Source organism: Glycine soja, chromosome 15, assembly GCF_004193775.1.
Source record: "Glycine soja cultivar W05 chromosome 15, ASM419377v2, whole genome shotgun sequence".
Classification (NCBI taxonomy): domain Eukaryota; kingdom Viridiplantae; phylum Streptophyta; class Magnoliopsida; order Fabales; family Fabaceae; genus Glycine; species Glycine soja.
This window is the reverse complement of record NC_041016.1, coordinates 19,546,133-19,565,413: the sequence shown is the minus strand read 5'-3', so window position 1 is coordinate 19,565,413 and position 19,281 is coordinate 19,546,133.

Sequence of the window (19,281 nt, the reverse complement as noted above, 5' to 3'; positions counted from 1 at the left end):
GTTATAAGTAAATGTTACTTGTCTTGGAAGCATAGGCAACATCGTTATGTACTCTTTCTTTCATATTACTTTCACTTTTAATTTTTTTATCGGTCTTTTTGAAGAAAATTCTTATTTCATTTATCAATCATTTTGAAATAATATGAATTATTAATTTTAAATATATGTACTTATATGAGAAGAAAATAATAATAATAATAACTGATATGTCAAAATAGTAAATATAAAATAGAAAACATATTAAGAGATTATAAATAATTTTAATATAAATATTATTTTTTTTTATTTATGTATTTACCTTTATATCTTTTATTTCTGAGTTTTTTCTTTGCATTATTTTTTTATAGACCACACGTAGTGTACTACATTGGAGATAGTTATATTTTCTTTTTATAGATTACATGTGATATATTCAATACTTGAATGTAAGACATTTGGTTGAAAGGAAACAATTTTGCAACAATTGATCTAAGTAATTTTTCGTGCATCATCTAGGGATGTTCATGTATAAGAGTCACTTACGAATGTGAATTAACATAAATCAATCTAAATAATTTGGGTTGGATATTTTTTATATTTAGATCAAATTTGACCCAACTCACTCAAACATGTTGGGTTTTTGGTCAGGTCACAAATTTTCATATATGAACCCGCTAACTCATTGAATGACACATTAACCCGTTATTTTGTATTAAATAATTATTATCATTATTATTATTTTTATATATAATATATATTTTTAAATTAAAAAAAATCAATTACTATTATTATAATACTAAGTAACTAAGAGTGAAAGTGTATCTTCTTTTCTCAATTCTCATGATTTTTTACTTAGTTATTCTCATGAAATCAAAATTTCAACTCTCAGCTGGTTGCATAACATCTATTTTAGTTTTTAATTTGTTTCAAATTATTTAAGATATAATTGAACTTTCAATTGCACTACTTATTTGACTATTTAAGAACATTGGAATTTTCAAGCTATGTTGGAATATTTTTAATTATTTTTTTTGAATTTTTTGACTTCGTGGGTGTGATGTTTGAACTTGTTTATTATATTTCAATTTTTAAATTATGTTTAACATAGTATGTTAGCATAAGTGATGACAATGACAACAATGTGATTTCTCCTTGATCTTTTTTTCACTATTTGATTACAAGTAACAATTATAAGATAGTATTTGGTATTCCATTTAATAAAAATGTTAACTTATAAAAAATATTGAATTTTAAAAATAATTAACAAACAAATTTAAATGCTTTGGCTTGTTGACTTAACACAATCCAAATCGTTTACAAATGACTTGGTTTGGTTTTCATTTTTAATTTTTTTTCTTAAAAATCGACTCAAATTAACTCATTCAAATTTGATTGGATTGGATCATGGGTTTCGTCACACTTAACCCAACTGATCTGTGTACACCCCTAACATTAATTTTTTTTTAAAAATTGATATTAATCTTCCTTGTAATTCTTCATATATATATATATATATATGGTTTAATTATTCATTTGGTCTATATAGCTCTTCCATTTGTATCTTTTAGTCCTTATAACTTGAAAGTGATTTTTTTAGTCCCTAAAGTTATATTTTAATTCTCTTTTAGTTCCTGTAATTTAAATGTGATCTTTTTAGTTCTTATAATTTGCATTTTAATTTACTTTTAGTTCCTAGAATTTGAAAGTGATATTTTTAGTCCCTATATTTTATATTTTAATTCATTTTTGGTCTTTACCATCAAAATATGAGTAATATTATCAATTAAAATTAACTACAAAAATATTAACAAGTAATTTGTAACTAATTTATTGCAATATAGTTTGTAATAAAAAAATAGTTAATAATTTATAACTAATTTGTAACTAATTATTTTTATATTTTTTTTAATAAGGACTAAAAAGTAATTAAAATAAATTATAGGGACTAAAAAATCACTTTCAAATTATAGGGACTGAAAGGTAATAAAACTATATATGGGAAGAAAAAAATAATTTTATATATATATATATATATATATATATATATATATATATATATATATATATATATATATATATATATATATATATATATATATATATATTCAAACTGTCGACGTTATTAAAATTGTTCCATCACTACGCTCAAACTTACTTACCACTAAACTTATTATATTTAACTTCTCTCATTTATTAATGAATAAACTAAAAGTGATTGTTTTGACTCTTGAGACCGGAAACTTAACAAGTCCTTACAAAGTTGTGTTTTATTACTTCATATGACTTCCAAAAAGACGTTAACTTTTACCTATAATGTGAGTCACATATTTTGCTATAACGAAATAATATATAACAAAATACTCGTAAAGTAATTAAGTGAGGTTTTACTAATTATTTAGATTATTGGTTATTACATTGAGCTAAAAGCCTATTGTAAGAGCCAAAATCTACTATAAAGAAACAACTTATAGGGAGTTAAAAGTCCTTTTGTAAAAATTTTATCGGAAAATTTTATTGACAACCTCAAAGAAATCTTATGTAATTGAGTGACGTTTTACTAATTATTTAGATTGTTGGCTGTTACATTGAGCTAAAAGCCTATTGTAAGAGCAAAAATTTACTATAAGTAGACAACCTATAGTGAGCTAAAAGTTTCTTTGTAAAACTTTCATCAGTAAATTTTATTGACAACCTCGAAGAAGTTCTATATAATACAATGAGTTAAGTTCACTTGAACTCAACTCGAAGATAATATAATGGGTTTAATCATTAATAATTTGACCGTCGATAATAAGATGACTTAGTCATTAATAAGTAATGAGGAAAAATATATATGAACTAGCATGTATAATGAATTATAGTGGACTAACACTACTAGAAATGTGTGTTTTTACGATAGTCATTCTATGACACTTTTTTTAGAACTGTCTTAGAAAACGAACCGGTGATATTTTTGTAATTATCTTACTGAAAAAAGCCTTGTAGGACACACGTTTTAAGACGATTATTGAAAAGCGTCTTAGAATGTGTGTTGGTCATAAAAGTTACGACGGGTTTTATTAAAACACCATCGTTATCTCAGTGACTCTTCGTCTTCAACATTTTAAACCCTTCACTCACTCACTCCTGTTCGTAAATGTCTATCACTTTTCTCACCATGGCCGAGTCCTGCCTCCTCTCTTCTCCCTCACCAAAACCAAACCCCTCTCTCTTTACACCCCCCTCCAAATCCCTCTCTCTTTAAGAATCCAACCACTCCAATCCATTCCCCCTTTTGACTTCCCTTATAGCTCGCTACTCCTTCCTCTTGGCCCTCCTCCTCCTCCTCTTCATCGTCGTGGCCAACGCCGCTGATGACATCCTAATCCGTTAGGTGGTGTCGGATGCCGTCGGCGAAGCGGCGGGAAAAGAGGATGAGGATCACCTGCTAAACGTGGAGCACCACTTCGTAAGCTTTAAGGCGAAGTTTGGGAAGAAGTATGCGACCAAGGAGGAGCACGACCGTCGCTTCGGAATTAGTCTAATTAACATAAGAAGCATTATTACTTAGAACAACAACGTATTAAAAAAATGCATGGGTCAAAAGGTTCTTAAAAAATGCAAATAATATATTTAAATGTTACTTGGAATAATCAAATAATATAACATAAGAATTTAATTTAAATGTACTATCAAGGAAGTCATCAAATAATATATTTATTATTTTAAGAATTAAAAAATTATTATCTTTTTTAAATTAACTAAAATATTTTAGTACATGAAAATAGTTAAAAATTTAAATAATTGAGAAAATTATTAATGATATTCATTAAGTATTGGAATTAGTCTAATTAATATATACTGATGATTGTTCAATTCTATAAATTATTGGAGTCAATTGAACATAATTAGTGGCCATTTTGACAACTAATTATTAATCCTTTAAAAATGGTATTCAAGTCTTTCCACCACCATCAACAAAGAAAGTAAATTTGACATTAATTAAATTTTGAAACTTATGGCCACTGAATCGATCACTTTACTCAGACATGCCTACAATATTGCATACTATTAATTATCACGCAACCTCCCATTAGAGGAGAGTTCTTAATTTTGGGGTATTTTTTTTGGTAATGAATTTTTTGGGGGGTATTTAACAAAACTAGAAAATAAACTGATTGGAAATTAAAAAGTTAATTAGAAGGTAAAAAAGTAAGGGAACTAGAAGCTTCTTTTTTTCTTTTTTGAGAGGGGGAGCTTGAAGCTGATAAGCTAAGTTAACTAATGGAACTAAAATGTATCATAAAACTAAATATTATACCAGCAAATGAGTGCAAAAATATGTAAAAGGACCTAAATGGTGGAATTATGAATAAAATGCTTAACAAATCTCTATTGAATGGGCATAATGATAGCTCAACCAAATATGACTAACACCAACCATTTTAACTAGTATAGAGGACTGACCAAATTATCTTATGCATAAAATGCTATTTATATTTATAAATGTGAAGCTTATTGAAGTGAAAGTTAACTTTCTACCAACAAGGAGGATATAAACGTGCAATGATCTCAAATTCGTGGAGACTATAATTACATATTATATTTACCGATTCTTTTGAAGATATAAAAATTCTCTCTAAATATTCAAAAGGGAATGTAGTATATAGGCTAAACATAAACCACATTGGACACATGCCAAAGATATTAGAAATATGAGCTTATTCCTGGCCAAGGGACCAACCAAGTTGAAGGCCCATGTTCAGCCTACTTATTTATTTATTTATGAGATTCATTATTCAAGAAAGATTAAAATTGGAAAGAATGTTTAATTTTTCAGACTTTTATCTATTCAATTTTTTTTGAAAGAATTCAAATGTGTGCTATAATATATCACTGAAATTTTCACAACTTTTATGTAGCTGCAACAGATGTGAGCATGTGAGATTAACTGATTATTTATTTAATCCACCTACAAAATTAGATGTTTATAACAAAATTACCTGCTGGTCCCATCGCTGCAACTCTTCAGTGTCATCGTCAAAATGTATCACAGCCTCAATCTGCAATAAATCATAAAAATAGACCATAACTTTTTAAAGAGGTTTAGAAACTAAAAACTAGACATGACAAGAAAACCCATATTGAGTTTGGGTTCAGGTTTTTCCCAATAATCAAAAGTCGGATACGGGTACGGATATGAGATTACTACATTTGCCCCGACCCCGAACCCGGACCAGCCCCGCCACTTGAAATTTTTAGAATTTTTACATAATTTAATCAAAAGGCCTAGAATTTTTATTTAAATTTTTTTACATAATTTAATATTCTTTTTTTAACGATTTTTGTAGACACATGCGCTATAATAAATTTATTGATATATAAGTAGTTAAAAATAAATGTTTAACAGTCAATTTATTTTTTCTAAAATCAAATTTTTAATATGTTCTTTACAAAAAAAATATTTTTCTAATTTAAATCGGGTATGGGACGGGGTCGGGGATACCCGATACCCAACGGGTATGGGGATGAGATAATAAATTTTAACCCGTCAGGTATCGGGTACAAGTATGGGGACATGTTGGGGGAGTCGGGGTCGGGAATTGGGGAGACAATACCTGTCCCTGCCTCGCCCCATTGCCATGTCTACTAAAAACCTTACAATAATGTTTTCCCCACTCTGAGAACATATAAAAACTCTCCTCCTACATCATACCCTTTTACTAGTTCCCATACAGCAATCCAACAAGAAGATTCCTTCAATTATTATTTCTATTTCTTTAGAATACTTTTATAAACAGAGGTTGCAATTGTTATTTATACCTGATCAATAGAGGCACACAGAGCTTAAAATGCAAGAGAGGCACACAGAGCTTAAAATGCATGTAACCTAATAACAATAATGTTAAAATGATCTAGACATAAGAAATAAACTGATAGTATAATTTCCCAAACCTAATATTAGTATACAGTTTGCTAGCACTCAAAAGATTGTGCTCAATCATAGCGCGGTCCAGCACAGTGAAAATGTCTGGAAGAAGAGCTTGCTGTGGGAAATGTAAAAGCTGAGGCATAGTGACTATTACTTCCAAATATATGAAGATACCATATAACTAAAATAACCTGATGTGGTTTCAATTCTTTTGCAAAAGCATCAATTTTTGGTTTTCTGAGAATTCTCTCTAAATACACCTGATATTCAAGAGATTCATGTTATGTGATCAGTGTGGAAGGCCATATGACAGAGGAGGGATGGGGAGGGGGAATTTTGCCCGTGTAGTTTGCTGACTCTAATGCATTTGAATTGGCTTCCATCACCATAGTGTCTAGAGATTCAGTGGCAATAATATGGCACTTTTTTCGAGAGGTGCAACAATTAATTACTTGAAATTGTTGATACAGAAGACATGACTTTAGATCTTGAATGTCATCTGGGGGGATTCTAGGCAAATGTTTTTCTTCGGACCAATGTTTTCTCAGCTGTGTAAGTAAAAAAAAATAATTCAAAGCACACTCATTTAGCTTAGCAGGTAACAATTAAGAAAGTAATGTATTGACATTACCGTATACTACTTTAGTTCAAGTTACAAATTGTAGAACAGAAATTCATGTAGGATCTTTCCATAAACGAGTAGATGTAAAATATAAACTTTGGTAAACAACTTGGCAATTCAGAAGGATGTGGAAGATCATCACAGAATAAAGTGCCCAAAAAGTATAAACATAAAGATTGATGTAATTATATCATCAGCAGGCCACCTAAATTTCATATACCTTGATCAAACAATGAATTAATCAAAAACGCAACTTTCTCATCACTAGTAAACTCAGAGGTGAGTTTGTCCTCCTTTTCACGCAACACTAAAGCCTTCACTAAAGAGAGACTTAAGTTTGCCTTCTCTCTGGCAGATGACGAACCTCTTGATGAAGCTACAAAATCTTTGATCGAGTTTGTTTGCCCTCAAGACTTGGTCAAAAAGCCCAAAATTTTAATAGGCTAGTTGTATCGTTATTCATTAACCTGAAAATCATTCTGAATAACAAGAACAAGACACTCAAATATTTACACTACTCTTGCTTTAGTCATTATGAAGAAAATTTGAACAGCTATTACTGTTGGGTTGAAAAAAAAATGCATTAACCAATTGAGAGTAAGAAATAGACATCTCAGTTGCGAGAATTTGGTTAACAGAATCCTGCCTTATTCGATAAAAAGAATGGGGTATTTGGTCACAGTAGTTAAGCCTTCAACCGAGGGAATTGCTTCTGAAGCTTGGATTAATATTTTATATCACACATAATTAAATAAATCAATATGTGTATTTGAATCCAAAAAACATGCTCAGTTTACTAGAAAGAGTTCTCGGGCAGTTAACCATGAGATTATTAAGCATGGAGTATTAACTCATCACAAGCATACCATGTACGCATCAAATATTTTTCTAGCTTATGAGTAATGAAAGTGACATGTTCAGAATGACCCTGTTGAAAACAATGCTCATAGCTGACACTTGGCACTCATTATCAGAATTTCTAATATATTGGAAAAACTGCCTGGTTTAGAAACTTTTAATTGGAAGATAAAATCATTGAATTAAAATGTTCCAGATCTTCTTAGCTTGGCATCAAGATCATTTTTCACATTGATTGAGGATGTACATATTTTCATCATAAAATGGAGTAGAGGCCATGCTTACATCGCCAACTTTATCTATTACTTCGACTTCCTTTCTCCCTCTTCGCATGTTGTTTGTTCTATCTTGCCAACCCTGCTTTGTTCCTATATGTGGAGGTCTCCACTTTATATGCTTCAGTTCATCAAGAAACTGAAACATCCCATTACAAAAATAAAATAAAATCAATTTTGCCTAATAAGTATCCAAACATAACACAAACAAATAAGTGATCTTATGCTAAGCATCTTAGACTTAGACACATTTTGGACTGTAAGCACCTATCTGGTTCAAAACAAAACAAAATTTATTTTTCTCATTAATCATAATAATGTCACTTAATTTTCACTTTATTTTTCCTGCATTCAAAATTTTGTATAAGAAATGAGTAAACAACTTTTCCCTAAGGGAAGTAACATACAAATACTACGAATTTTCATTAGTTTCATAAAGTGACACACATCAAAGCTTAAGAACCTAGTTCATGTGTATATATTTTTTAGCCAAAAACAAAAAAACAAAATTGCATTTCAACCAACAACTATCTCTAAAATAAGCTAATCCAAACAAACACTCGTGATGTAAATTTTCATTTCCACACTCTAGCTTCATTTAAAACCAAACAAATATACTTCCCTTTGATAATTAAAAAAAAATCAGCACCACAGACAGAAGGGAATATATCAGTACGACATTCCCATAATTCCAAACCGTAAACACAAATTAGATTCAAATAGTTAAAATTAAATTCAACGTCGTCTATTTTTTTCAATACACACACACACACACTATAAGAAAATAAATTCAATAATAACGCAACGAGAAAGAGAACGAGAGAAAAAAGAAGGGAAAAACACGCAATTACTATTACCCACCTAGATCGATTTTGAAGTCCATGAGAACATGCTTCGCTTTCGCGGCTGCGGAATGGAACGCAGTTCGTGCTTTGGACATGAAAGAGCTCGTTTGAGAAGGAATTTGATGATAGAGATGAAAGAATGAATACAAACTTGCAACTGCGCATATGACCCATGGCTGTGGCTATCACTCGCTTGAAGCTGCGCGATGCTCTCTTCTCTCCACTTTGAAACCTAGATTCTATTCTATTTATTTATTTATAAAAGAAAAAGACAGTTTTTCTAAAACTGTCTTAGAATGGTAGTTTCTAAGCCGTTTTTTGTAAAACCGTCTTAGAATAATTGTATTTATTTACAAAAATGCCACCGCTTTTCTTTCTAAAATGGTTTTCTATCAATCGACTTAAAATCAGCATCGTAAAAACAACTTTTTCTAGTAGTGATAGGATTATTGTGAATAGGACATCAATAATCTAGATAGATAAATATATATGTAATGGTTTTTATTGGATAAAGATTAATAGATCTCATTTATTAAATTGCATATATAGAGGATGTATATGTGGATGTCATCATTGAACTGACTTAATTGAGAATTCTTAATAGTTAATATTACCTTGATATGTTAATAGAAAGTTCTCAAGAAGAAATATAATAATTTCCTTTGACTTGAGATTATCATAGTAATTAACAAGTTATTTGTTATATTTTAATTTCGGACACCTAATGTCTTAGGGCACTAGTTGAATGAATATTGTATATGATTAAATACTTGTAAAGTTAGTGATTAATCAAGAAGGAATTCATCAAATCTAGGTAATGAGTTTGAGCTCTATGATAAAATTAAGACCTTAGTTAGGGCAATTGAATGAAAGAGGAAAAGAGTTTCTTAAGTCATTCATTGATTGAATGTGTTAGCTTATTAGAGTTTGACAATAGTACGATGCTCTATAGTTAACCTTGAGCTACAAATGACATAAGAAAATATTACATTATTCTTCTATATATTGGTTCTTGAAGGTAAAAGATGTTACTTCATGCTATCTGGACGTTAAGGAGTGTTGTTAGACACCTTCCTTGATTAGTAAATTAATTATGATTAATTTACTACCAATTTAGTATTGAACATACGGGGTCACACACCAACGAGTGTTCCAATCTTTGTAAAAGAAAATAATTTATTTGATAATTAAATTAGAGAATTTAATTTACTCAAATAAATATTTTAGTGGAATATTATTATATTTTTTGCTAGCACCAATAATATAATTAATATAAAAAAGAGAGTATTATTTTATGAATGTGGAAGTTGTCCATAAAATAAGAACAATATTCTATTGCTACATATAAGGATCAGATCATGTGATTAATTATCGTAATTAGTCAAGTAATTAATTATGAAATATCTTTGTCGTATATTAGGAAGCTTCTTAAAATAAAAGATATGAGATAATTTTTATTTTTGTAAAGATAAAGAGATATGAAATTATTTTAAATAAAATATTTTCTTTTTTTTCTTTGAAAAAAGGCCTAAATCCATATCTCTTTAACATTATAAATAGAAGCATCTACCTAAGGCAAATTGCGCTAGAGACAAACTAGAAAAGTTCAAGTCTAGTTTTAGACTTAAAAAGTAGAAAGAAGATTTGTTCTTTAGAGTTCCACTCATCAAAGAGTTGATGATAGAGATTGGTCTTGGTGTGGATACATGTAAAGTCTTCACACTATTGAGAAAAAATTTATTGCTTCAAGAATGCACATCCGGGTACACAAACCTATTTTTCTCTATTTATTATTGTGGTATATTTTTTAATGCGAAATAGATCATAATTTTCCACTGCAAGTGTTGGGAACACTTCTATGTAACTATGAGAAGGCTAGCATAGTCTAGGCTAATGCTTCAAACCTCTCTAGAGGCTTCTTAATCAAGCTTTGTCTTATAAACGAAATAAACCATTAATAGCTAACTGTAGATAACTAAGAATTTTCTTCTAGGATGTTCGTTGGAACTAAAACTCTAGATTCAGAAGGAGTTCTGCTTCATCAGTCAACTTGCCACATGAAACGCTAAGAAATATATAAAAATTTGCTTCTTGTAGTTTCTCAAATTTTTACTATTGCACTCTATTCTTTCTTCTATGCATACATCTAGCATAATTTGAATTTTGAAATGTAGCTATTAGTGTTTTTTGTTATGTGGTTACCCTTATAACATCTTTTGGTGCTTGTCATGGGTGTTGCTTTTGAAGATTGTTCTTCTGCAGAATGTCACTGATGATGCTTTTGATGACTAGAGTGCTTATGTATCAGTCTTGTTGTCTTTAGGTTACTTTGTCTCTTCATGTGGACTTAATGACTTATGCTAGTTTGTACTCATGAACACCTGCATTTCTTCTTTAGAACTTGCAACTTCTAATTGGGTGTTTCTAAGCACTTTGCATAACTCTTGCTTATCCTATTGCTTCTGGTGTATGCTTTTGAATAATGAAGATATCTATATCTTGTTTCTTTTAAGTTAGCACCAGTGTCGTGTACGGTTGTGGTCAATCGACCATGGGTCATCCATTTCACATAGGTCAGTTGAGGACGACCGTAGTGACTCTGCTACAACCATGGTCAATTTGTTTTCATTATATGTTAAACAAAAAAAAAAGGATGGATTTTCTCACGACAACTTTGAGGCATAGATGGATTTTCTAAGGTAGCTGTAGGACGGGACCGCTTCTTTTGGGGTTCACCTCTATCTAGAGGAGGTTTTTCTTTTTCATTTTCAGTTTTTTAGTTCAACATTTATGTTCAATTGTTATTTTAGTAAACTAGTTTAGTCCATTTTATTTCAGTCTTTTATTTTGTTCTTATTCTCTTTTGATGCATTGAGGACATTACATGTATTAAGTGTATCATTGCTCCCCCAACTTTGAACCCTCTATGATATACGTGATTTTTTGCATTGTTTTGGTTCTATCACTATGAAAATTTCTTGGGTTTAGGATTTTGTGTTTTCAGTTATTCCCTTGTTAAATAAATAAATAGTGTGTATTGGGGTAATTAGAGTTTTCTTTAGGAGGGAACATTAGCATGTATATGACTATGAACCATTTCTTAGAGCTACCCTCAGATATATGAGTTTTGAGCCTTGATTCTCTTGGTGTGTGAATTGATCCTTTTAGTAGCATTGTTTTATTATGTGTTTGACATGAATATCCTTGGATGAGTTCTGAATTTTCTAAAAAGATGAGACATTGATAAGGTTGCTTAGGACCTGTGAATCTCTTGATAAGTTTTTCCCTATTTGATCACTTTGAGCCTGAATGATAATCTCTTTTTGGTCCTTTGAGCTATATTATGTTAACGGTTGATGTGAGGAAAAAAGAGGGAACTAATGTATAATATTATAGGTTGTGCCAGAGAGTAAATCGCAACTACTTCTCTCAAGTGAAATTAAAAATAAAAATAGGTTGATAAAAATAAAAATAATTAAAGCAAATAAAAAGAGAGAATGAAAAATGGATCAAAAGTTTGGGAGAAAAGAAAGATGCAAATATAGTTAAAAGTTCCTTCTTGCTTTTTGAGTGTTTTCATATGATTGAGTGGAACTCTTTGTTAGCCTGTTTCTTTGAGTACCTACCTTACATTACATACATAGCCCTATTACAAACCTAATATTTCTTACTTGTTTTGAGTTTTTGGGATTTATCTAAGTTGAGTTGATTGATATACAAAGTTTTGAACTTGTTTATTGAATTGTGTTCTTGAGTATGACTTTCTATTTGTATAACACTGAGAGATAGTGAGCTGAGTGAACTTGAAGTTCTTTTGAGACTACTTGCATGTTGATTATAAGCCTAATGAATTCCTGAGTTAATTTCTAATGCCCAAATGTGTGAGTTTTACTTTTGAATAAATGGGGATTTCTTATACATGAGTTTATTCTAGGGAAAATTTGTTTTGATTTAGAACTAGAACAATTTCTTGGGGACAAGCGATGTCATTTTTATATGAAGATTTGAAGACTTTGCCACTTGGTCACGGTCGTAATTATATGGTCAACTTTTCCACTTCTACTCGAAATGGGACTTCATCTCACACTTGTACTCCAACAATCTTTTTCTTAAGTGTGAGTCTCTTCCACACGATAGCCTCCCCCTCGAGTGAAAGTCATTATCATCCACGAGTATTTCATAGTAGCCCTTAGTGCCCATATGCTATGGGTACTTGCATTGCCGCTCCACCCACGAGGAGATTTACACCAATGAGCCATGAGCAACCACATAAGGGAACTTGATACCATACTTTAACCCAAAACCTTAAGGCTCAGGTTTATGGGTCTTTTCCTCACTTATATGGTGCTTAACTTTTCCACTTCTACCCAATGTGGGACTTCACCTCACACTTGTACTCCAACTAGTATGACCATAGTCTGCCTAATTATAGTAATTATCCTTAGGAAGCTATAAATAGGGTGCCAGTGTTTGTAACTTGAGACTTTTTGCCAATTCTATGAATTAGAAAGCACTTTTGAGGGTTTTGAAGGTTGTGAAGCGTAGGCAACACCATAAGAATGAATTGTAATCATAATTCTTTCCTTGCTGGTATGTCTATGCTAATTTCATATAGGCTTTCTAGTTATGCTTTGATCATGAGCGACTAGTCACCTTAGTCCAAAGGTTATGATGTAATTGTCCAATTGTACTCTTTTCTCTAATCTTAATGGAATTCCTCAGTATTTTATGTTAATTAATTATCTTCTTTATTTCTATTGTTATTTGGGAAATGATCATTCTTATGCTTAATTGAATGTACTGTGGTGATCATTTATGTATGTTTGGTAGACGAAGATAGAGAATGTTTTATACCAAATTTCATGATCAAACTATTTGGGTAATCTTTGATCGATTAATTAATCCTTAATTGATCATCTTTGGCATTGATCACATCCTTTAACTTAAATTAATATATCTATGATAATTAGAGTATTGATTTAAGGCAAAGAGCATCCTTTCACCTTGATCATAGGTTTTGGTTGACCTTGGGAATCAGTAATTAATTGTGGGAGGAATTTCATGAGAATTAGGATTGAGGGAAAATTAGTAGTAGTGAATCATAATCTCCGGTCACTTTTAATATCACTTAAATCTCTCTTTCGTGATACTTTATTTGTTTTCTCTTAAAATCAAAAACCACAAAGATACTTCAATCGTTTTTCAATCATCTCAACTGTTTAGTTTAATAATTTTGACTATTTTGAAAATACCACTGATTTCTAGGGTTCAATATCCGGACTTTTAGTTCATTATTACTACTGCGTAGGGTACACTTGCCCTTGTACGAATATTATTTTTACACATTAATGCTTCTTGATCTTGCCTTGTCTTATAAACACATTTTCAAAATAAACCATTAATAGCTAAGTGTAGATAACTTAGAATTTGCTTCTTGGAAGTTCATTCTCATTAAAACTCTAGATTCAAAAGGAGTCATGCTTCAACGATCAATTTGCCACATGCAACACTAAGAAATATATAAAAATTACTAGCATGTTAAGAACTTTAAGTGAATCAAGTTTAAGAAAAAGCAATAACATAGTATAAGACAATCTTCTCAAGATACATCATCAACTTCTTAATGTCAAGAAAGACAAACTAGTTTAAGATACATGCATTCCTTTCTGATGCTGCGTGCCTTGGTCTCAAAAACTTCTTGGAAGAATTGCATAGAGCTAACTAATAAACATAAGAATTTTCTAGTTTATCACATTTATAGGAAAATACTTGAGCAGATAAGCTAGATTCCCATGTTTGTCTATTCTTTCTTTTTGTTGGTTGGATCATCCTTATTCTTTTATCAATGAGGAATTCTACCATAATGGATTAAGCCTCCCTAACTATAGATATAGATGACTTGTTGTTTTGTTGTCTTAACGGGTTTGGTTAATGCCCCCTATGCTTCTTTTTGTTGGTTATTCTCTTTCGATTTTTAATATTATTTTGGTATGCTGCTAATGAGCTAGAGATAGGAGTGTCAACCTTGTTGGGATGCCTATCTCTATTGTAATGCATCTGTATATCATTCTTTGTTTTTTTTAAAAAATAGCAACACCAAACTATAAATTTGGAATCAATACACCAATTATTATGTTATTAAAAGATATAAGATTAAATAAATTTCATGATTTAATTATATCTTAATATGATTTCTAATTAGTTGATTGTATAAAACTTTTAGACCTAAGTGCATACAAATTAAACTATTAAAAATCATATTATTCTATCATATTGTCTATTTTTTAAGTCATGTTCACCTTTCTTGTTCAAGGGTAGAAGATTGCATATTCTCCCAATTTTAGACCGAGTTATATATGTCTTAGATATTCAATCCTAAATTAACTCTTCACAATATTATCACAAAATTTAACTATTAGCGATATAAGATCCCCGGTTGCAAGAGATCCATTGCATTTCGGATCATCCCTAACTAGCTCAATCTTAAATCCTGTTGACATTTGAAAAGCAAGACAAAACACACTTTGAATGGACTGATCATAGACAACCTTCAGCCTGTTCTCTGTAGCATTTTTTGTGATCGAAACATTTTGGTGTTTATGGTAGGACATGCATGGTAAAACTCTTCCTCACATCACGTCCCTATTTCTTGTTTGGGAGTGACACTTACATCGTAATTTGGACTTAGGATGGTACTAAGAATTTGTTCAACCATTTTGGTAAAGATGCTTTTGTTACAACGACTATTGGAGGCAAAGATGAAATTAAAGGGGGAAAAACATGTTTTATTAAACCTGAGATGTAGTTGGCAAAAACGTGTTTTGTTTACAGACTTGAACGACGGTGGTGAAATATCTTGGACCTAGAATTTAACTAATCAATTGTGAAACAACATAGGCTCATTGGATATGCTTCCAGCTACAACAACTAATTTTCTAGTAAAATGGCACATAGGAACATTCAGAAAAAGAGTAATTAAGATCAATCTCATGGGACATCAGTTTAACAACATTACGCTTCTCAATCCATGTTTCTCCTCTTGTAAAAAAATAAAATTCATGTTCCTCCTCTACCATGACTCTATCCTCTTTGCTCTCCTTATGAAATTATTTAATTTAATTTTATGCATAAAAATACTATATGCGTTTTTTTATATGTTTCACCACCTCATTGTATACTACTCCCTTTACTCTTTATTATAAGCCATAATTTTAAAGAAATTGGTGGTTCTTTTTTTACAACTGTGCAACATTTATTCTTTTTCTCAGTAGTTGCCCTTGGTAAATAGTAGCTCAAATATTTGCATTTTTTATTGATAGTGGTACACAATACTCTTCTCCTTTGGTAGTTAGGATAAGATATGATATAATAGGATGTGAAGATAAGATAAGAACAAACTAAAATAAGAACATGATAGACTATAATGTTATCTAACGTTCGGGGTGCACCAGAAAAGATAGGATATGAGATTTATAAGCTTAGTTTGATGGTAAAAGGAAAAGGAGAGAGAGAAGAGAGATTGTGGATTTGAATACCATGCTAAGAAAAACCTAACAATTTAATATGATTTTCTATTAACTTTCAATTTATTTTTTATAAACTATACAAAATTAATTTGTCTAAATTATATTTTATTTATGCAATTACTTTTCCTGAAATTATAAAAAGAATTATATAAGTATTTTAAAATTATATCTATTACTAAAATATGTTTCTTTAAAAACCAATTATTAATTTTTAGTATTTTAATTAATATTATAATTCAATTTACGTGTTAAAATTATTATATATATATATATATATATATATATATATATAAATTAATATATTACTATGTATTATATTTATTGTATATCTTATATACTTTTTTTTACATAATAATCATATATATATATATATATATATATATATATATATATATATATATATATATATTATATTAAAATACTACTGCATATTATGTTTAATATATATTTTTTGTGTATATATAGTGGTGGATGTATAATTTTTTTTTTGTGGAGTAAATAGTTTATAATATTTTTATAAAATAAAAATATCATCAATTTTTACAAAATAATGACATCATGACAAAAAAGTCCAAAACAAAAATAGAGGCACATGGTGCCTTTATTATTCAATTTGAGGGATTCATTGATAATTAGAATATATTTGTAGACAAGTTTACATATTTGGTCATGAGAAAAAACCAATAATATTGTAGTCACTCATGGTTATTTTGGCCCATTGATATCCGAATATGTAAGTTTCAAAAATTCTCATTCTTTACCTTTCTTACTTATCCTAACAAATACTCACTACTCTCATGTTCTTAGTCTTTTTTTATATTCTATTTTTTTCGCTACTAAAAAAAGGCTTTTTAACGACGGTTAAAAAGGCCTTTTAATGATGGTTCAACCGTTGTTAAAAATCAAAGTTTTTTTTTATGATGATTATTATAACAACCGTCGTAAAAAACTTGATATTTTTAAGATAGTTATTAAATAATAACCGTCTTAAAATGTCTACAATGAAAGACATTTTAAGACGATTATTTCTTGTTAATCGTCTTAGAAAGTATATATTCTAAGACAATTATTTTTAATAACCGTCTTAAAATGCTTACAATAAAAGATATTCTTAGACGGTTATTTCTTATTAACCGTCTTAAAAAATATACATTCTAAGACGGTTATTTCTAATAATCATCGTAGAATGCCAACAATGAAAGACATTCTAAGACAATTGTTTCTTATTAACCGTCTTAAAAAGTATATTTTTCGGATAACCGTCTTAGAATGCCTACAACGAAACACATTCTAAGACGGTTAATAAGAAATAACTGTCTTAGATAATACGTACAAATTAAATTTAGTTCTACAAGTCAAACAAATTAAAAACCTAAAACCATGGTGTGCTACACACTAACACAAAATTATATGAAATCTAAGAATAAGAAACATCTATTTAAAAATAGAGCTAAACATAAACTAAAAAAGACATGTATAGCCATATAAATTAAGTCATTGGAACACAATTTTCAACTCAGCAGCATCTTAAATATAATATAATCTAAGTAACCTATTTTTAACAACATATGATTACAACCAATGACAAGTGAAACCAATGAGATACTACATTAGTGAATTACCTGGGCAGTGATACATGCTTTCTTTCAAGTGACATAATTGGACAACATTTATGTGCATAAAACAAACACACTAAGAAGACTAACACCAACATTGTGTGCATGTTAACCAGTCATTGTAACACATGAAACTCCCATGTATAAAGATTCACAAGTCATGGTTGCTTTAATAAAATTCTTAAGTGCTAAAATAATATTTTTAAATTCTAATGTGTCCAAACTAAATGAAAAAGACAGAAAAGAAAGATTACCATGGGCATAAGACAAGTTATTGAACAAACACACCTTATTGCATTCTTCTTATCATCATAAGTAATACTTTATCACAAGCACTTGCCTAGCATTCAATAGTTAGAATAATTATCATATTTCAAATGCATGTATGTATTATGTGCAAGAAATACAAACAATCAAAACAATAAAGTGGTAAAAATGTATAATACATGTTTAACATTCACCAAAACAACCAAGAAATAACCTGGTAACATATATTTGTAAACTGTCTGGTGCTTCTGTAGATGCTATTCATATAATGCTGTTTAAAAAATAACTAAATAACTACATAACTATGACAATGAAATACATATGAAGTTAGATTTTGACAACAAAATGTAAATTCCAAAATCTAATGTAAATTTTATTGTTTTCATACTACGACATGATTAGCATCACAAACAACCATCCTTAGCATAACTAGTTAATTACTAGATTTTAGGATGCAAACAAATTAGTAAGAACATTCTTTGGTTTGGCTATTTTGTTTTTTTTTTTCATAAAATAGCTTTTCGGTAGAAGTTCTCAAGCAGTTTGACTGACAACATTTCCAGATAGAAAAATAAACTAATTCAAACACACACCAAGTTTTTAATTTACACGATGCTACTACCTACATGCCTAGTTGAGTCACTCTTTTAGCCTTTATACTATATTGCAGCCATATCCAATAATCACCAACGATATGGAAAAGGTTAAAACTTAATAGAGAAACAAAAAGTGGTGCCACACATAATACAACATTCATAGTCAACAAAACCAACATATGTATGAATAAATAATAACAAAGCCAGAGCTTATGCAGGACAAAAAAAAAAGGAATACAAAAATATATATTACCTTATGTCCATTAGAGAATAAGCTTGCACATGATTGTGGTTAAGAAGAATAAGTGGCTATCAACTCGTAGTGGTTCTAGACCTAACTTCTCTAGTGTTGAAAGAAACCTTTGTCTCACACTATCACAGCAAAACAATTTACATTTAAGCACAAGAAGAGAATTTGGAAATGCATATAGTATCTTTGGCCATACCTGCAGTACCTTGGGTGCAATATGAAGAAATAAAACAACATAAGTTAGGGGATACATGACTTACCTTTTACAATGTTATTAATAATCAAAATATAATTACATGATATATTTAAGAATATTACTACCTTAGCAAGATCGTTAAAACTACCAAATGTAACAAAGCCATTGCAAAGAGCAGGAGTTGGACAAACAGGACTAGCCTTAGGGGAAGGAGTGTAACAATGGAAGCTATCTGGTAATCGAACTAACTCTTCAGCATGCCTGTAATTTGGGAAAGCCCCAATCCATTTAAAATAAGCATTATTAACCAAGTATTTCAATTTCTATTACAAAAAAATGA